The 15,285-nt window shown below is 47.4% G+C and overlaps 1 protein-coding gene across 4 annotated transcripts in view; it reads right to left on the minus strand.

Annotated features, from left to right (window-relative positions):
• The window catches only part of LOC146347246 (uncharacterized), a 62,699-nt gene that overhangs the window by 3,196 nt on the left and 44,218 nt on the right, over window positions 1–15,285 (minus strand). The gene's annotated exons all lie outside the window — the stretch shown is intronic.

Consider the following 15,285-nt stretch of genomic DNA (forward strand, 5'->3'; position numbering starts at 1 on the left):
GGGGAGAAAGGGGAGTCTATAGTGATGTAGTAGCAGCCATTCCCCATAGCAGTCCAGATAGCTACATCCCCAAGGAGAGTCCAAAATGCAGGCAGCTGAGTTGATCTATATCAACAAACCAGTTCTAGCTGTTTTCATCTCCACCAGGAACAGGTCTTTTGTAAAGTGAATGGGTTTTAATTGCCAATGCAAGACCAAGCCATTCTCAAATACTTCACATTACAAGAGGGGTACCTCACAATATACTGTTGCTGGGAAAACAGATCCACCACCCCTTTGCTGCTAAGCTCAATGGGAATAGGGAAGGTGAAAGAGGTGGATGATGTAATTGTCCCTGCTAATCAAAAGGTCCCAGAACTTTGATTCTGCAAGCCCTCATTCAGTACAACACTGGGAGTGTGTGTGTGTGTGTGTGTATGTGCATACCAAAAGAACAAAACCGATGAAGGCATGGAAAACCATCCCGCCCCCAAGGTCTGAAGGACCTAATAACTATAAAAAGCAATACCAGAAATGTCACACTATGGTCAGAAAAACACACTACAGTGAAAGCAAATATGCAATGAATACAAAAAGAGAAAATACTGAAAATACAAATATTTTGCAATGGCCTATGGCTAAAAGCAATAAACAGATGTTGTTGTTAAAAATACAAATATCCTAAAATACATGGGGCACAGGTCTATCTATCTATCTATCTATCTATCTATCGGACTCAAATTTGCATGGGTACAAAGAAGCTCCAAGGTCCATCAGTGCAGACGAGGTATTTCTTAATATTTCAGAAAGATCTTTAGATTCAATCCCAAAGGTGAGGTCAGTTCATTGATCTGTTTTGGATTATCCTTACTGATGTGAATTATATCAGCAGGAAACAACAAACACCAGTGTGCTTCATTTATCAATAAGTGACAATGTTGCACATGTACAGCCCAAACTTTAAAATGTATTCTTGGCAGACTCTATATATGCCCTGTCTTAATCAGAAAGATGTATCTTAACCTCATGGCTACCTGTGATACAACTTCTACAAAGAAATACATGATCGAGACTTCAGGCTTGTGGGATCTACTTTTTTTCTTTTCTTTTTTTTACTAGAACCTTGAAATCCGTCAACTGGAGCCAGGAGTAAAATTACACATTACACTAATTGTGTAGAGTGTTGCTGGGGGTTAGGTTTTTCTTTAGTGTGTGTTAGGTCCAATTTGGATCAGGGCCACCACCCACAAGGAATGGAGGATTAAACCTCCCACCACTATTTCCCCCCCTCCCAGATTCCACCATGACCATTTTGAACATCCAAGCTGCAACCACAGCTTCTCGTGTAGTCTGAACCTGGTGAGGGTGGGTTGTTGGTGTGGTTAAAAAACCCACCCATAACCCTAAAACAGCATATGGGTTCAAAGTTTGCCCAGCACATGCCAAAACTCACCATGGTTTAGCTAAGCCACAGTGGGCTGCAGTGATTGTGCAAACCCGGTTAATTTCAAGGCTAAAAATGAAGAAGCCAAGGCCTGAATAGTGAGCTACTTCTTCTACCATTTTACAACATTCATGAACTCTGTTCAGTTGTTATGCCCCTCCACACACACACTTACACACTTTAAAAGAGGTTTAGGGGTGCCTGGTGCAGATAACTTAGATCTGAATGGGCTCATGGTAGATGATTATTGCAGATATACCAGGCCAGGCCTGGAGTTGTGGCAACCCTAATTATAGCACATCCAACTAGAATTATGAACCCTAATATAATTCTCAGGACTTACCCTTACAGCAGAAAGATGGCACTCAAGTCAGTGGGCCTGCATATAGGGGTGAGGGGAGGGGTATATAAGCAACTCAGGGGATGACCATAGGTTGCAGAGGGCCAACTTGTAACATATGTCGGTGTACAAGTTATCCAATAAAAAACTTCTAAGGTGGTGATTCCTGCTGCTGCTGCTATCATCATTGGCAGCGGCAGGGGTAAACAGGGGGAGAATATGCATTTATATCAGTTATGTGTGCATGAGCTTACAATAGGTCAGACTTCCCCAACCTGGACTACAACTCCCAGCATTCTTGACCATTGACCATGCAGACTGGGGCTGATGGGAGTTGAAGTCCAACACATCTGGACGGTACTAGACTGGAGAAGATTGCAATAGGGCAGAAGTTGTGGAATCTCTAGAAGTGTATGTGTACTAGTACCAAGAGTAGAAAATCCCATTGACGGCTCTGCTAGATCTTAGTGCGTGCGCGTGTGTGCATGCGTGCATGCATGTGTTAATCCAGCTGTTCACACAGGATCATTTTAGATCTATTCCATAAAATGATGCTTCCACCAAAGTATAGATGCCACTTTAGCAGTGGTGTAGCGGTAATTTTTCAGTGCATGTACTCATCATGACAGTCCCTATGGCCACGCCCCCAAGGAGAGTCCAACGATTCAGGCAGATTTCTTGATCCATATCAATAAACGAGTTCTAGCAGTTTTATCTTCAACAGATTTTCATCATTTGCTTGTGTAAAGCTAACACAAGCTTGAATGTCTCAACTGACATTCAAGACCAAGGGTGTGTTTCCACACTATTGGCTTCACTTCCTGTCCAACTTTGTTGCAATGTTTCCCCAATCACATCTTCTCTCTTGCATGTTTCCATGTCCTAAAACACCCGGTTTATGATCGTTGTATGCTGGGGGTCTGCGCTGTTTCCTCAGAGCCCTAATCTCGTTATTCATTTGATGGCTGGATGGAGTCTTTTTAGAGTGGGTTGGGTCTGCTTACCCCGTCTGTTTTCCTGCCACCTCCTCTTTCAGATTCCCCCCTCCCTCACCTCCTCTGCCCACTGAAGTTTCCTGCTCTGGCCACTCTCCTCCTTGCCTTCCCAGCCCTTTTGTTTTGCTTTAGAGAAGGAGCGAAAAATCAAAGCGCTGTGTCTGGAGCATCCCTCACCCCTTTAAACCTTCTTTCTTGTCCCTGAAACTGGGATGTAAAGTGCAATTATGCATTAACCAAGGGATGAAAAAGCAAAGTGTTGTAGCCAGTGTCCTCACTGCCTTCCCAACCCTTTTGTTTTGCTTTAGAGAAGAAGCTAAAAATCAAAGCGCTGTGTCTGGAGCATCCCCCACCCCTTTAAACTTTATTTCTTGCCCCTAAAACGGGTGCTTATGTGTGCATCTTTTCACTTCTGCCTGACTGCTCCCTCCAGGATCATCTCTCCCTCTCCTTCACATAGGGGTGTACGAAACCCCACTTACCTGGCTCCGCTGGGGTCCACAGTTGGGGGGAGGCGATCCGTTCCTCCCCCCGGAATCCTTGATGGGGGGAGGGGATCTGTTCCTCCCCCACGGAATCTTGCCTGGCCGGCTCCGCTCTGCGGCCAGTCCGCAGAGCCGCCAGCCGGGCTGATCCGCAGCAGGGCCTCCAGCCGCTGCTGGGCTGCTGCCGACGCAAATGGCATCCTGTGTAGGGAACGCCATTTGCATCCCTACTCTAGCCCGTGGTAGGCTATGCAAATAGTTACGTAGCCTATCACAGCTAAAGCAGGGACGCAAATGGCAGCTGCTACGACAGCCGCCATTTGTGGCTGCAGCAGCCCGGCAGCAGCCGGAGCTGCCGTGTCATCCGCCGCCGCCGCTGCATCCACCACCAGGTAGGTCTGTCCCTGGGGGATTCCGTGAGGTGGCGGCGGGGGAGAGGCCATTCCACCACGGACTCCGGGGGGCCAAATTCCAAAGAATGCGGCCTCACTGGGGTCCATGGCGGAATTCTCTGACATCCCTACCTTCACATAACGTCCAGCCGCTGACACACCCCCATGGGGCCAGCTACACACCCCATGGGCAGGACTAGGATACCAAACCCAGTGCAGGTGTGGAAACAGCTCTGTACTGGAGCCAAGGTAAACAGGAAACAAGTCAGGCTATAAGCAGTCTCAGAAGAAGCAGTTTTTCAGTGATAAAATACGGCACTGGTGCTGAATGGCCACGATGTCATGGAAACACAGAGACCTCAGCGCGCAGCAGGTTGGAGTAAATCGCCAGTGGAAACACAGCCCAAGCTTCCCCAAATACTGTGCATTATAACAGGGAATAATATACTGTGGTTGGGAAATTCATTCCCCCCCCGCCCCCCACAGCTACTGTGAGAACTGCAGCTGAGCTAAGGAGGGTGGCAGATGACATCAGCATCCGTGCTACTTAAAAAGTGCTGCCCCTGGAAGCCGGCTCCACTACATCACTGCATTTTTACTGGGCTTCCCCCCACCCTTTTCTTTCCCTCAGTGTGGATTCTAATTAGAGACTAAACGGGGGGGGGGGGAGCCTAAATAAATAGCAACATTGAGAGCTCTCACCCTGTGAAAATTAGCATCTTCTACGTAATCACAGACCATCAGGCTATTCCCCCCTGGCCCCATGTACAGAGACCAGTTATATCCTCCTTGGAATGAATGACATGGGACTTTGCTGCTAAGGAACTGGGCTTATCAAGAACCTCCGGGAACTGTGTATGTGTAAGAGGAAGGTGTAAAAACAGATGGAAATTTAATTTTTAATGGCAGCAGCAGATGGCAAAAGGCACAAAAGTGTATTCACATGTCAGAAGCATTTATAGGATGCCTGGCTGCACTGCAATGCATTCCAACAAGGCTTAGAAAGTTTAGATGATTGTTCTCCAGAGTCAGGCAGGCAACTGGTTTTCAAAAGGTAGCATATTACTTTCCCTGTGTACAAATCCTGGAAATAATAATTAAAAAAATTAACTATAGTTGCAGAAATGAATGGGGGAATGAAGGATTTAAAATATGCTCAGTGATATTCAGAAATCTAGTACAAGCATCACTTCCTTGGGGAGCAGGGTGTGGAGGTGGGAAGAAAAAGTAATCACTTCCTATTTATGTCTGAGCTAGAACGAATGCCAATGAAAGCTCTGTCTTTGGGTCTTAGACAAAGCAAAGGATACAAACCAATGCAATTTGTGCAAATGGGCTCATTGTGCACAGAGCTGCTCAATTTGTAGGACTGATGTTGAAAATGAGATGGAAGGTGGGGTTGGTTTTGTTTTTGAGAGGAGGAGAAAGTGATGACCCCTAGGCCATTCTCTCAAGATTTGGCCCAGCATAGGACTTGTTTTGCCACTCTCTGCCTAGCAGCTTTGAATAGCATAGGGGATGAAGGGGGCAGATCATGGCAGCTGGGCATTCACAACAGTTTTTGGTTTGTTTGCTTGTTTATAAAAACTTACAAATCTATACTAATAAAAAGGATGTGTGTCTATATGTTTGACAGTGCTATAGCATCAAATCTGTGAAACTTCAGAAACTTGGTGCCCCTACTAAGGGGACCCTAGGGGCATGCACCTTGGGGTTATTTTATTATTTAAGTTTAACTAATTTAAATATGTCCATATGGTTGAAGCCTGCAGTAACATCTTTAACCACTAGGTGGAAGACTTGATGAACCAGCACATAGCTTTGCAGTCCATGCAGTTTGAAGCCAGGGGAGATTAGTAAAGCATGTGACAGCTGCTCCCTCTGCCTTGCTTTGTGGCAGCATCCCCTCAGGGAAATGGATTGGGCAGAGCCCTCCCTCAGGTGGCTATGGGGGTGCATAATAGCAGGGGCCATGCCTAGGGGTGCCAGCAGGCATGACTTTACTTAGATGGGGTGGGAGCTGCAGGACAATGTGTCCAACTCTGACTGCTGTATAAGTTTGCTTGAAGGCTTCGTTGTACCAACCAAAGGGCTATTCCAACCTGTGCAAAGTTGGGTCCATTCACTAGTATTTAAGAGAACACTGACTCTTACAATTAAGCTGGTGCTAGTTCTCACTGAATGTTTGAAAGTTAAACCCCATTCAACAGCATTCACTATCAGGAGATCTTGTTATGGGGGGGGGGGTGGAGCAGGAAGAGGCGATGGAAGTGTAGCTAGGTCACTCTCTTGCACGTCTGTGCAGGCTAACAATATTTTAAGAAAGCTATCCCCAGATAGGAACAAAACAAGAGCAGTGGTTTCCCAGAGGTAGGTAACAGAAAATAGGGCTGGCCCTAATAGGCACAGTTGGACACCATGTCCACTCTCATGAGGACTAAAGCTTTGTTTAAACAAAAACCGATATTCTAAAAAAATGCAAACACTGCACAGAATTCAGTGCCAGCAGCATCGTGAAGAGTCCTGGGATGTGTTTCCACACTGTCGCCTTCACTTCTTTTCCAACTTTGTTGCGCTGTTTCCCCAAGTGCATTTTCTCTTGTGCATGTTTCCATGGTCCAAAAGGACCCAGTCTATCATCGTTGTACCCTGGTGGGCTGCGCTGGTTCCACAGAGCCCTAATCATGTTATTCTCTTGATGGCTGGGTGGAGACTTTTTGGGTTGGGTCTACTTACCCCATCTGTTTCCCTGCCTCCTCCTGTTTCCGATTACTACCTCCCTCGCCCCCTCTGCCCTGCTGAAGTTTCTTGCTCTGGCCAGTCTCCTCCTTGCCTTCCCAACCCTTTTGTTTTGCTTTAGAGAAGGAGCGAAAAATCAAAGAGCTGTGTCTGGAGCATCCCCCCCACTTTAAACCTTCCTTTTTGCCCCTAAAACGGAGATTGAAACCACAATTGTGCATTAACAAAGGGGCAAAAAATCAAAGCGCTGTGTCCGGAGCATCCACCCCACTTTAAACCTTCCTTGTTGCCCCTGAAACGGGGATTTAAAGCGCAATTGAGCATTAATGAAGTGATAAAGACCCAGAATCATAGAATCATGATTCTATGTTTCTATGACCCCCATCTGAATCCTTGGAGAGCCACCACTGCCAGAATACTGGGCAGGATGGATCCATGGTCTGACTCAGTAAGACACCTTCATTATTCTTATTCTTACTAGATGCTTTCTCAAAAAAAGACTCAAGGCGTCTTACAACAAAATTAAAACTACAAAATTTAAAATAGCTAGAAACAGTTATTCCCTAAAATACCACCACCTCCAAAAACAAATAAAAAATCATTGACAACCAAAACAACTAAGAGCCCATCATATGATATTAAATCCTGTGAATAAAGTTTTAATCTGGTACCAAAAACTTTACAATATGAGTGCCAGGCAGGCCTGGCTGGAGAGAGCATTCCACAATTGGGGCAGGGAGGAGGGAGGCACTACCGAGGGCCCTCTCCTTTGATGCCATCCTCCGAACCTTCCTCAAAGGAAGTGCTCAGAGGAGAGTCTCAGAAGTTGGTCATAGCGTATGGGTAGCTTCATACTTGTTGCTTCATGTGGTCACTCTGCGGGCGCCGGGCATTACCCTTGAGCAAGGGAAGTAGGAAGTGACATTTTAACAATGAATTGGGAGAGTCCTATTGTGGACATACCCCTGAACCATCTGGGTTCCAAATACAAGTAATAATAAAATAAACCAGATGTAGGTGAAAAAAAAAGGACAGTCCAGACATAACAAGGCCTTTCAGTGACAGGGACAGAAGGGTGATTATTGCTATCCCCTCCTCCCCATCACAATCACTTTTCATCTTTATTCACTCAACACAGAGAGCCCTTGGCAATCTGCAAATCCTTTGGCTGCTCTTTTAAAGAAGGGGAGATGTGGATTTAAAAATAAGATGGTGAGAGGGATCAGCCCACATTGGTGCATGCAGTGACAAGTATCCCAGACTAGGGATGTACGAAAATCACTTACCTTTTGGGGATTATGCTGATGGTGGGGTGGGGGAGGCGTTCCGTCCCTCCCCCCGGAATCCTGGCCGGCCGGCTGTGCTCCGCAGCGATTCTGCGGAGCCGCCGGCGAGCTCCACCAGCAGCCGGACATCCGGCCGCTGGCTAGCAGGGACACAAATGGCGGCAGCTGTAACCGCCGCTGTTTGCGTCCCTGCAGTCAGCCGTGATAGGCTACGTAAATGTTTACGTAGCCTATCACGGCTGATTTAAAAAAACAAAAACAAAATGCGCGTATGCAAATAGCGGCAGCCATGGCCGCCGCCATTTGCGTTCCTTATTTTGGCACATCTTAGTCTACGTAAATATTTACGTAGACTAAGACAGCGAAAATAAGGGGAACACAAATAGCGTAGCGTCTACGCTATTTGCGTTCCCCTTATTTTCGCCGTCTTAGTCTACCTAAATGTTTAAGTAGGCTAAGACGTGCCAAAATAAGGAATGCAAATGGCGGCGGCCATGGCCGCCGCCATTTGCATACGCACATAGTTGTTGTTTTTAAGTCAGCCGTGATAGGCTACGTAAACATTTATCTTAAATGTAAATCTTTACGTAGCCTATCACGTTTTTTTGTTTTTGGTTTTTGTTTAACCTGGAAATGGTGGCGGCAGCCGCCAGTCAGAAGACCGGCTGCCGCCGCTGCCACAGGAGCCGCTGCCGGAGCCGCCGCTGCCGCCAGGAAGATCTGAAGGTAAGTCCTGTCCCGGGGGGGGCAGGCCGTTCCACCACCGATTTCGGGGGGCCGAATGCGCTGTCATTCGGCCTCCCCAAGATCTGTGGCGGAACTTTCGTACACCCCTATCCCAGACACTGGTCCTTCTTAATTCATCTGTTGCATCACGGCTGGCTGTTAGGGGGTAAAAACAGAAGTAGTGTTTTGAATGGGCTATTAGATAGCCCTGTCCCTCCCCACTAATATTGTTTGAATGCTTTCAGTTTCCATGGCGACCTGACAACCTAACATCTCAGATGACAGTGCTCTAAATCACCCTTCAATAAAAGTCTTCTTCCCCTTTCTCCTCCTTGACTCAGAACCAGGGCAACCTTCAAGGGCAAACATAGTCAGGCCCAACCCCAGTAATTCCTGTCCAAATGCAGCTCTACATTGTGCGATCCCCATGAATGTGTTCCTTACAATTCAAGTGTGATCACCAGCTCTAAATTAATCGATCCCCATGAAAGAGAGCCTTGCATCTCTGGTGTGAAAAGGAGCTCTAGGCCTAGAAATCCACATGAAGGGGAACCTTACAACTCTTATGTGAAATGCAGTTCCAGACCTAGGCATCCCCATGAAGGGGAACCTTGCTATTCCTGTGCAAAATGCAGCTCAACTGTGAGGCATCCCCCTGAAGACGAGCCTTACAAATCATGTGTGAAAGCCAGCTGTATATTAATCCATCCCCATGAAGGGGAGCCTTGCAACTCCTATGTGAAAAGCAGCTCTAAGCCTAGACATCCCCATGCAAGGGAGCCCTGCAACTTCTGGCTGAAAAGAAGTTCTCAAGTGAGGAATCCCTGTGAAGAGCAGCCGCGCAATTCCTGTGCAAAATGCAGCTCCGCGGTGAGGCATCTCCATGAAAGTGAGCCTTACCATTAATGTGTGAAAGCTGGCTGGAAATTAATCCATCCCCATGGCGAGGGGCCATGCAATTCTTGTGTGAAAACAAGGTCTAAGCTGAAACATCCTCATGAAAAGAGCCTTCCACGAAATGTCTACAAACGAGTTCTAAGCTGAGACATCGGCATGAAGGGGAGTCTTGCATGGCATGTCTATAAACCAGCTCTAACCTCAGATATCCACATTGAGGGGAGCCTTGCAATTCCTGTGCAAAATGCAGCTCTACAACGTGAAATTACCATACATGTGATCATTACAATTCAAGTGCGATCACCAGCTCTAAATTAATCCATCGCCAAAAAGGGCAACCTTGCAATTCTTGTTTGAAAACGAGGTCTAGCCTGAGATATCCACATGAAGGAGAACCTTGTTATTCCTGTACAAAATGCAGCTCAACTGTGAAGCATCATGTGTGAAAGCCAGCTCTGTATTAATCCATTGTCATGAGGGGGAGCCTTGCAATTCTTGTGTGAAAAACAGCTCTAATCCTAGACATCCCCATGAAGGGGAGCCTTGCAATTTCTGGGTGAAAAGGAGCTCTCAGGTGAGGCATCCCCGTGAAGAGGAGACTAATGATTCATATCTGAAAGCCAGCTCTGTATAAATCCATCCCCATGAAGGGGAGCCTTGCAATTTCTGGGTAAATGGAGCTATCCGGTGAGGCATCCCCGTGACAAGGACCCTTCCAAGTCCCATGTGAAAAGAAGCTATAAGCTAGGGCTGTCAGAGAATTCCGCCACAGATCTCGGGGAGGCCGAATGTCAGTGCATTAAGACGCTACGCTATTTGCGTTCCCCTTATTTTCGCCGTCTTAGTCTACGTAAATGTTTACGTAGACTAAGACGTGCCAAAATAAGGAACGCAAATGGCGGCGGCCATGGCTGCCGCCATTTGCGTACGTGCATTTTTTTCTTCTTTTAAATCAGCGGTGATAGGCTATGTAAACATTTACGTAGCCTATCACGGCTGACTGCAGGGATGCAAACGTCAGTTGCGTCCCTGCTAGCCAGCGGCCGGATGTCCGGCTACTGGCAGAGCCGGCCGGCAGCTCCACAGAATCCCTGCGGTGCCGGCCGGCTGGCTGGCCGGCCGGCCAGCCAGGATTCCGGGGGGGGGGAACGGAGAACCTCCCCCCCCCAGCGAGGATTCCAGTGGGAGGGACAGAACACCTTCCCCCCAACCAGTAGCATAATCCCCGAAAGGTAAGTGATTTTCGTACGTCCCTACTATAAGCATAACCATCCCTCTGCAGGGGATACTTGCTGTTCCTGTGTGAAATGCATCTCTAAGCCTGGAGGTCCCCATGAAGGGGAACCTTGCAATTTCTGCGTGAAAAGGAGCTCACAGGGGAGGCATCCCCTTGAAGAGGAGTCTTCAAAGTACCATGTGAAAAGAAGCTATAAGCATAAACATCCCTCGGAAGGGAATACTTGCTATTCCTGTGTGAAATGCATCTCTATGCCTATATGTCCCCATGAAGGGGAACCTTGCAATTTCTGGGTGAAAAGGAGCTCTCAGGTGAGGCATCCCTGTGAAGAGGAGACTTACAATTCATGTGTGAAAGCCAGCTCTATATTAATCCATCCCCATGAAGGGGAACCTTGCAATTTCTGCGTGAAAAGGAGCTCACAGGGGAGGCATCCCCTTGAAGAGGAGTCTTCAAAGTACCATGTGAAAAGAAGCTATAAGCATAAACATCCCTCGGAAGGGAATACTTGCTATTCCTGTGTGAAATGCATCTCTATGCCTACATGTCCCCATGAAGGGGAACCTTGCAATTTCTGGGTGAAAAGGAGCTCTCAGGTGAGGCATCCCTGTGAAGAGGAGACTTACAATTCATGTGTGAAAGCCAGCTCTATATTAATCCATCCCCATGAAGAGGAGCCTTGCAAATTGTGCGTGAAAAGGAGCTCTCAGGTTAGGGATCCCCATGAAAGGGAACCTTGCAACTCCTATGTTAAAAGCAGCTCTAAGCATAGACATCCCCATGAAGGGTTGCCTTGCAATGTCTGGGTGAAAAGGAGATCTCAGGTGAGGCATCCCCTTGAAGAGGAGCCTTGCAAGCCCCAAGTGAAAAGAAGCTGTAAGCCTAACCATCCAATGAAGGGGATACTTGCCATTCCTGTGTGAAATGCATCTCTAAGCCTACAGGTCCGCAAGAAGGGGAACCTTGCAATTTCTGGGTGAAAAGGAGATCTCAGGTGAGGCATCCCCTTGAAGAGGAGCCTTGCAATTCATGTGTTGAAGCCAGCTCTATATTAATCCATTCCCATGAAGGTGAGCCTTGCAATTTCTGGGTAAATGGAGTTATCCGGTGAGGCATCCCCATGACAAGGAGTCTTCCAAGTACCATGTGAAAAGAAGCTATAAGCATAAACATCCCTCGGAAGGGAATACTTGCTATTCCTGTGTGAAATGCATCTCTATGCCTACATGTCCCCATGAAGGGAACCTTGCAATTTCTGGGTGAAAAGGAGCTCTCAGGTGAGGCATCCCTGTGAAGAGGAGACTTACAATTCATGTGTGAAAGCCAGCTCTGTATTAATCCATCCCCATGAAGAGGAGCCTTGCAAATTGTGGGTAAAAAGGAGCTCTTAGGTTAGGGATCCCCATGAAGGGGAACCTTGCCACTCCTATGTGAAAAGCAGCTCTAAGCATAGACATGGCCATGAAGGGGAGCCTTGCAATTTCCGGGTGAAAAGGACCTCTCAGGTGAGGCATCCCCGTGAAGAGGAGCCTTGCAACTCCCAAATGAAAAAAAGTTCTAAGCCTAACCATCCCTATGAAGGGGATGCTTGCTACTCCTGTGTGACATGCATCTCTAAGCCTAGAGGACCCATGAATGGGAACCCTGCAATTTCTGGGCAAAAAGGAGATCTCAGCTGAGGCATCCCCGTGAAGAGGGGCCTTCAATTATTATGTGAACAACAGCTCTAAGCCTTGAAATCCCCATTAAGAGGAGACTTCCAATTTCTGGGTGAAAAGGAGCTCTGAGGTGAGGCATCCCCGTGAAGGAGTCTTACAATTCATATGTGAAGGGCAGGTTGGTATAAATCCATCCCTATGAAGGGGAGTCTAGCAAATTGTGGGTAAAAAGGAGCCCTCAGGTTAGAGATCCCCATGAAGAGAAACCTTGCAACTCCTATGTGAAAAGCAGCACTAAACCCTGAAATACCCATGAAGGGGAACCTTGCAAATTCTGGGTGAAAAGGAGCGCTCAGGTGAGGCGTCCCCATGAAGAGGAGCCTTACACTTCATTTGTGAAAGCCAGCTCTGTATTAATCCATCCCCATGAAGGGGAGATCTGGAAATTGTGGGTGAAAAGCAGCTCTCAGGTTAGGGATCCCCATGAAGGGGAACCTTGAAACTCCTATGTGAAAAGCAGCACTAAACCTAGAAATACCCATGAAGGGTACCCTTGCAAATTGTGCATGAGAAGGAGTTCTCAGGTTAGGGATCCCCATGAAGGGGAACCTTGCAACTCCCATGTGAAAAGCAGCTCTAAGCATAGACATCCCCATGAAGGGGAGCCTTGCAATTTCTGGGTGAAAAGAAGATCTCAGGTGAGGCATCCCCTTGAAGAGGGGCCTTCCAATTCATGTGTGAAAAGCAGCTCTAAGCCTGGACGCCCCCATTAAGGGGAGCCTTGCAATTTCTGGGAGAAAAGGAGCGGTAAGCCTAACCATACCTATGAAGGGGATACTTGCCATTCCTGTGTGAAATGCATCTCTAAGCCTGGAGGTCCCCATGAAGGGGAACCTTGCTGTTTCTGGGTGAAAAGTAGATCTCAGGTGAGGCATCCCCGTGAAGGGGAGTCTTGCAATTCATGCCTTAAAGCCAACTCTATATTAATCCATCCCCATGAAGGGGAGCCTTGCAAGTCATATGCAAATAGGAGGTCTAAGCTGAGGCATCCCCGTGAAGAGGAGCCTCACAACTCTCAAGTGAAAAGATGTTCTAAGCCTAACCATCCCTATGAAGGGGATACTTGCTATTCCTGTGTGAAATGCTTCTCTAAGCCTGGAGGTCCCCATGAAGGGGAGCCTTGCAATCTCTGGGTGAAAAGGAGCTCTCAGGTGAGGCATCCCCATGAAGAGGAGCCTTGCAATTCATGTATGAAAGCCAGCTCTATATTAATCCATCCCCATGAAGAGGAGCCTTGCAAATTGTCCATGAAAAGGAGCTCTCAGGTTAGGGATCCCCATGAAGGAAAACCTTGCAATTTCTGGGTAAATGGAGCTATCCGGTGAGGCATCCCTGTGACGAGGAGCCTTCCAAGTCCCATGTGAAAAGAAGCTATAAGCATAATCATCCCTCTGAAGGGGATACTTGCTATTCCTGTGTGAAATGCATCTCTAAGCCTAGACATCCCCATGAAGGGAACCTTGACAAGACTGCAAATGGCGGCAGCGGCAGCTGGAACATCTGCCGGAACATCCGCCCCAGGTAAGTCTCCTTCCCAGGGGGATCCGAGGGGGGGCAGGGAGGTGGACAATTCATGTGTCTATGACAGCTCTATATCATTCCATCCCAATGAATGAGAACTTTGCAATTTCTCAGTGAAAAGGAGCTCGCAGGTGAGGCATCCCCGTGAAGAGGAGCCTTGATATTCATGTGTTGTAGACAGCTCTGTATTAATCCATCCCCATGAAAAGGAGCCTTGCAACTAGTGGGTGAAAAGGACCTCTCAGGTGTGGCATCCCCATGAAGAGGAGCCTTGCATGTCCCATGTGAAAAGAAACTATAAGCCTAACCATCCCTATGAAGGGGATACTTGCTCTTCCTGTGTGAAATGCATCTCTAAGCCTGGAGATCCCCATGACGGGGAACCTTGCAATTTCTGGCTGAAAAGGAGATCTCAGGTGACGCATCCCCTTGAAGAGGAGCCTTACAATTCATGTGTGAAAGCCAGCTCTGTATTAATCCATCCCCATGAAGGAGAACCTTGAATATAGTGGGTGAAAAGCAGTTCTAAGCCTAGACATCCCCTTGAAGGGGAGCACTGAAATTTCAGGTTGAAAAGGAGCTCACAGGTGTGGCACCCCCATGAAGAGGAGCCTTGAAATTCATGTGTTGAAGCCAGCTCTGTATTAATCCATCCCCATGAAGAGGACCCTTGAAGATAGTGGGTGAAAAGGACCTCTCAGGTGTGGCATCCCCATGAAGAGGAGCCTTGCATGTCCCATGTGAAAAGAAACTATAAGCCTAACCATCCCTATGAAGAGGATACTTGCTCTTCCTGTGTGAAATGCATCTCTAAGCCTGGAGGTCCCCATGAAGGGGAACCTTGCAATTTCTGGCTGAAAAGGAGATCTCAAGTGACGCATCCCCGTGAAGAGGAGCCTTACAATTCATGTGTGAAAGCCAGCTGTGTATTAATCCATCCCCATGAAGGGGAGCATTGCAAATTGTGGGTTGCAAGGAGCTCTCTATGTCTAGACATCCCCATGAAGAGGAGCCTTGCAATTCTTATTTGAAAAGCAGCTCTAAGCTTAGACATCCCCATGAAGAGGAGCTGTGCAAATTCTGGGTGAAAAGGAGATCTCAGGTGAGGTATCCCCATGAAGAGGAGTCTTGCAAGTCCCATATGAAAAGAAGGTCTAAGCCTAGCCATCCCTATGAAGCGGATACTTGCTATTCCTGTTTGAAATGCATCACTAAGCCTAGACGTCCCCGTGAAGGGGAACCTTGCAATTTCTGGGTGAAAACGAGCTCTCAGGTGAGGCATCCCCGTGAAGAGGAGCCTTACAATTCCTGTGTCTAAGACAGCTCACCCAATTTCTGGGTGAAAAGGAGGAATCCCCGTGAACAGGAGCCGTGATACTCCCATATGAAAAGACGATCTAAGCCTAACCATCTCTATGAGAGGGGTACTTGCTCTTTCTGTGTGAAATCCACCTCTAAGCCTTGACATCCCCATGAAGGGGAATCTTGCAAACTCTGGGTGAAAAGGAGCTCTCAGTTGAGGCATC

Source organism: Heloderma suspectum, chromosome 4, assembly GCF_057233095.1.
Source record: "Heloderma suspectum isolate Gila_16-S chromosome 4, 16-S_ref, whole genome shotgun sequence".
NCBI lineage: Eukaryota > Metazoa > Chordata > Lepidosauria > Squamata > Helodermatidae > Heloderma > Heloderma suspectum.